Here is a 6,359-nt window from a genome sequence, read left to right on the forward strand (position 1 = left end):
AGAGACTGGAAAAAAGGTACTTACAGAATCCAGATTTTTCATAAACATAATGGATTCCTTGGCAGTCTGGGATCCGTTTGGGATAAATGTACATTTTGCTTCATAGAGCCCCGTCTTTGAGTCACGTCTGCATGGTCGTGATATACAGCTGGCCCCCTTGCATTCATTTAAAACCATGTAACCAGTAATATGAGTGGAACATCTATGATGAAAGAATTAGATTATATATATATACGAAGAATTGGCAAATCATGAATGAAGACCAACATCCTAAAATTTTTCCTTCAGTGACAACTGCCATGGATCATGTACCAAACATTACATTTTGACAGAAATAGGCACAATATTCTACCTCAATTTGTAATTGATTTCAATAGAAACAATGTTGTAAGTTCATATTTATTAAACATTAATTGGTCATTGTAATCAATAAATCTATTATCCTTGTGACTTTGAGCTAAAGGTGATAATTCCTAACCAGAGAGATGTTGTAAAGATTAGATGAGTTAAAAGGTACAGCGGAATTCCTTATTAATAGGAAAGGGAAAGACAATATTATGCTTAAAATCCTCTTCAATTTCTGTATGTGGTATTCATGGTTTTGTGTTTATAGCATTTTGTAATTTATGTCTTGAGAAACACTTCACTAAACTGGTGGAAGAAATAAAACTAAACCCTGCATGAAAAGGCTCGTGCATTCAAACCATTTGGTCCTTATGGTAAAAATAATTGTCAAGTCCTTGGCAGGGAATGAGGGTCAGGGTTCAGGGACAGGATTCTAAAGTTTCTGTTTATATGCAGGATATCCTCCCATTCTGTGTTAATATTAAGCTTCATAACATTAATCCATTTTAATGAGTTTGTATTGCAAGGATTTAGGGACATGAGGAGTCATATTTTCCAGAGGGTTGCAAGGCTGGTTCAACATACGCAAATCAATAAACGTAATCCAGCATATAAACAGAACCAAAGACAAAAACCACATGATTATCTCAACAGATGCAGAAAAGGCCTTGGACAAAATTTAACAGCACTTCATGCTAAAAACTCTCAATAAATTAGGTATTGATGGGACGTATCTCAAAATAATGAGACCTATTTATGACAAACCCACAGCCAATATCATACTGAATGGGCAAAAACTGGAAGCATTCCCTTTGAAAATTGGCACAAGACAGGGATGCCCTCTCTCACCACTCCAACATAGTGTTGGAAGTTCTGGCCAGGGCAATCAGGCAGGAGAAAGAAATAAAGGGTATTCAATTAGGAAAAGAGAAGTCAAATTGTCCCTGTTTGCAGATGACATGATTGTATATCTAGAAAACCCCATTGTCTCAGCCCAAAATCTCCTTAAGCTGATAAGCAACTTCAGCAAAGTCTCAGGATATAAAATCAATGTGCAAAAATCACAAGCATTCCTATACAACAATAACAGACAAACAGAGAGCCAAATCATGGGTGAACTCCTATTCACAATTGCTTCAAAAGAATAAAATACCTAGGAATCCAACTTACAAGGGATGTGAAGGACCTCTTCAAGGAGAACTACAAACCACTGCTCAACAAAATAAAAGAGGGTACAAACAGATGGAAGAACATTCCATGCTCATGGATAGGAAGAATCAATATCGTGAAAATGGCCATACTGCCCAAGCTAATTTATAGATTCAATGCCATCCCCATCAAGCTACCAATGACTTTCTTCACAGAATTGGAAAAAACTACTTTAACGTTCATATGGAACCAAAAAAGAGCCCGCATCGCCAAGTCAATCCTAAGCCAAAGAACAAAGCTGTAGGCATCACGCTACCTGACTTCAAACTATACTACAAGGCTACAGTAACCAAAACAGCATGGTACTGGTACCAAAACAGAGTTATAGACCAATGGAACAGAACAGAGCCCTCAGAAATAATACCACACATCTACAACTATCTGATCTTTGACAAACCTGACAAAAACAAGAAATGGGGAAAGGATTCCCTATTTAATAAATGGTGCTGGGAAAACTTGCTAGCCATATGTAGAAAGCTGAAACTGGATCCCTTCCTTACACCTTATACAAAAACTAATTCAAGATGGATTAAAGACTTAAATGTTAGACCTAAAACCATAAAAAGCTAGAAGGAAGCCTAGAAGAAAACCTAGGCAATACCATTCAGGACATAGGCATGGGCAAGGACTTCATGTCTAAAACACCAAAAGCAATGGCAACAAAAGCCAAAATTGACAAATGGGATCTAATTAAACTGAAGAGCTTCTGCACAGCAAAAGAAACTACCATCATAGTGAACAGGCAACCTACAGAATGGGAGAAAATTTTTGCAATGTACTCATCTGACAAAGGGTTAATATCCAGAATCTACAAAGAACTCAAACAAATTTACAAGAAAAAAACAATCCACCCCATCAAAAAGTGGGCAAGGGATATGAACAGACACTTCTCAAAAGAAGACATTTATGCAGCCAAAGACCCATGAAGAAATGCTCGTCATCACTGGCCATCAGAGAAATGCAAATCAAAACCACAATGAGATACCATCTCACACTAGTTAGAATGGCCATCATTAAAAAGTCAGGAAACAACAGGTGCTGGAGAGGATGTGGAGAAATAGGAACACTTTTACACTGTTGGTGGGACTGTAAACTAGTTCAACCATTGTGGAAGTCAGTGTGGTGATTCCTCAGGGATCTAGAACTAGAATACCATTTGACCCAGCCATCCCATTACTGGGTATATACCCAAAGGATTATAAATCATGCTGCTATAAAGACACATGCACACTCATGTTTACTGCGGCACCATTCACAATAGCGAAGACTTGGAACCAACTCAAATGTCCAACAATGATAGGCTGGATTAAGAAAATGTGGCACATACACACCATGGAATACTATGCAGCCATAAAAAATGATGAGTTTATGTCCTTTGTAGGGACATGGATGAAGCTGGAAACCGTCATTCTCAGCAAACTATCACAAGGACAAAAAACCAAACACCACATGTTCTCACTCATAGGTGGGAATTGAACAATGAGAACACTTGGACACAGGAAGGGGAGCATCACACACTGGGGCCTGTTGTGTGGTGGGGTGAGGGGGGAGGGATAGCATTAGGAGATATACCTAATGTAAATGACTGGTTAATGGGTGCAGCACACCAACATGGCACATGTGTACATATGTAAGAAACCTGCACGTTGTGCACATGTACCCTAGAACTTAAAGTATAATAAAAAAAAGAAAAAAAATTCATTGGATTGAGTAATTCTTTTAGATTATGTAGTTGTCATCACAGTGGAGGGAGATATAATTGTCATCATAATCACCATCAAATAGTATTAGAGATTGTATTCGTTTATAAAGAGGCACAATCTAGAGGGATGAGGAACTGAAATTAAAAGAACCCGGAAAGATTAAAAGGCCTGTTTAAAAAAAAGAATAAAGGAATTGGAGTAGGAGTGGCAGTGGATTAAGGGTTTATATTCATTCTTTATGGGAGTAATACAAGCACAGTGGTTGGGAATAGCTAAAGGGAATTTTATTTTTATCTTTTGCAATAACTACTTGTATATTTATTTGAGTTTTCAAATAGCATTGAATGTTTTAGATACGTGTATAACTGATACTTAATATGCTTCTGTTAATTAAGCTTTCTTAATTAAGCTTTCTGTTTTTTGGATTGAATGCAAATCTTCCTTAGCTTGGAAGGGTTGTACTCAGCATTGTGAGCTGGCTCTGCAGTCAGATGCATGTAAACCAGACTCTTACCTTGGTCACTCAACAATCAAGTTATTCTTTGTAAGAGTTGTGTGGCTCTTTTTTAGGCTAATTACTTTTCTGTGATATCAGACTAATTATGGGATGTTGGAAGAATTAAATGAGATAATCCATGGAAAGTACTCCATAAAAGACTTCTGACAACTAATAAGCATTCAAGACATAGTGTCCATTATTATTAAATATTATATATTATATTATGAATACAAAGCTTGCTGTAAATCTTTGCCAATTCTATGTTTTCATTGTTTATTTTATAAAAGTTTTAAATATAGTCTTCCAGTGTTTAACCGGGGAACGAACTTGCCTGAGCTTGCCTGAGAAATGGTTAGAGGAAAAACTGTCAGAGTGAAATTATAACCTTTTAAAAATGCTCTTGATTGGCTTCCGTTGAGCACTGAGCAAGCTTCCCAGACGGTTAGGCTACGTCTTCAATTTGATTACCCGCCGCCAGCTACCCCGCACCGTAGGGTCTTCTGGCTTCTGGTCGACTTGAACAGATGCCGAGTCGTCACAGATCTCATTAGCCTCATCCGCCAGCGCTTTGGCTTCAGTTATGTGGCCGTCCTAGGCCTCTACCTGGAGGGGGGGCTCCTGCCCCCCGCCGAGAGCGCGCGCCTAGGGAGTTAAAGCGCGCGCCCGCCTCAGAGTTAAATTAGAAGAGAAAGGAGTTGCTGAGAATTCTGTAGTCATCAGTAATGGTGACACTAATTTATCTCTTAGAAAAGCAAAGAAGCGGGCATTTCAGTTAGAGGAGGATGAAGAAACTGAACCAGATTACAAATATTCAAAGAAGCATTGAAAGAGGCAAGAGAACAATAACAATAATGAGAAGGTCTTGGATCTGGAACCAAAAGCTGTCACAGATCAGACTGTCAGAAAAAAAAAAAAAGAGAGAAAAAATAAAGCAACCTGTGGCACAGTGGGTGATGATAACGAAGAGACCAAAAGAAAATCACCAAAGAAAAAGGAAAAATGTGAACATAAAAAAAAGGCCAAGAATCCCAAGTCTCCTAAAGTACAGGCAGTAAAAGACTGGGCCAATCAGAGATGTAGTTCTCCAAAAGGTTCTGCTAGAAACAGCCTTGTTAAAGCCAAAAGGAAAGGTAGTGTAAGCGTTTGCTCAAAAGAGAGTCCCAGTTCCTCCTCGGAGTCTGACTCTTGTGATAAATCTATCAGTGATGGTCCCAGCAAAGTCACTTTGGAGGCCAGAAATTCCTCAGAGAAATTACCAACGATCAAAGGAAGAACCCTCTACCAAAAACACAACTGCAGACAAACTGGCTACAAAACCTGGCTTTAGCCTTACCCCCAGCAATGGCGGACCTCTGGAACAACGTCTTGTAGTTCAGACTCTAGTTCAGAGTCAGATGACCAATGCATGATGTCATTGAGCACCCCGGAGTGTGCTGCTGGTTTCTTAAAGACAGTGGGCCTTTTTGCAGGAAGAGGTTGTCCAGGCCCAGGGCTGTCATCACAGAGTGAAGGTGCTGCTGGATGGAGGCGTTCTGGCTCAAATGGTGATGGACAGGCTCCTGGTCCTTCTCCCAGTGTGTCTCTCCCCGCTAGTTTAGGAAGAGGATGGGGTAGAGGAGAGAACCTTTTTTCTTGGAAGGGAGCTAGGGGATGGGGCATGCGGAGGAGAGGTCGAGGACGAGGGCATCCTGTTTCCTGTGTTGTAAATAGAAGCATTGACAACCAGAGGCAACAGCAATTAAATGACGTGGTAACAAATTCATCTACTATTATCCACAATCCAGTAGAGACACACAAGAAGGACTATAGTCTGTTACCACTGTTAGCAGCTGCCTCTCTAGTTGGAGAAAAGATTGCATTTAAGCTTTTGGAACTAACATCCAGTTACTCTCCTGATGTCTCTGACTACAAGGAAGGAAGAATATTAAGCCACAACCCAGAGACCCAGCAAGTAGATACAGAAATTCTTTCATTCTTACCTGCCTTGAGAGAACCTGGGAAATTTGATTTAGTTTATCACAATGAAAATGGAATCGAGGTAGTGGAGTACACTGTGACACAGGAGAGCAAGATCACTGTATTTTGGAGAGAGTTGATTGACCCAAGACTGATAATTGAATCTCCAAGTAACACACCAAGCGCAGAACCTGCCTGAGTATGACCTCTCCACCTTATAGTTTATGTCTTGTTTGTGAAAGTGACTATAACACGGACTTTTTTTTTTTTTTTTAAGAGGACTTGGAAGTTGTATGGATTTTTTGGTTACCTTCACTTTACTGCATAGGAAACAATCTACCTCATCATGTAAAATGACATGGGTGTCGGTTTTGTAGATCTTTGGTTTTTTTGTGAGGTTTAATTTCAGTTAACAAAATGTAAAACATGACATTCCCTGCAGACATTGTTTTATACCAATATGGTTTCTTCTCTTTCTTGAAATGTTTTTGGCCATCAAGTAGTAGTGGTCAGTAGGAGTTTATAATACCAAGAATGTGCTGCGTATCTTGTCTCAATAAGTTTTAAGTAACATTTAAAAATATTAAAGCATGTTACTTGATCTAATTTTTTAGCATTTGAGTTGTTCCATTAAATGGAGCATCTTG

The 6,359-nt window shown here is 39.1% G+C and overlaps 1 pseudogene; it reads left to right on the forward strand.

Annotated features, from left to right (window-relative positions):
- The first annotated feature begins 382 nt into the window (after window positions 1-382).
- Window positions 383-5,917, forward strand: LOC101178183 (annotated as a pseudogene).
- The last annotated feature ends 442 nt before the right edge of the window (window positions 5,918-6,359 follow it).

This window comes from Nomascus leucogenys, chromosome 12 (assembly GCF_006542625.1).
Source record: "Nomascus leucogenys isolate Asia chromosome 12, Asia_NLE_v1, whole genome shotgun sequence".
Lineage (NCBI taxonomy): Eukaryota > Metazoa > Chordata > Mammalia > Primates > Hylobatidae > Nomascus > Nomascus leucogenys.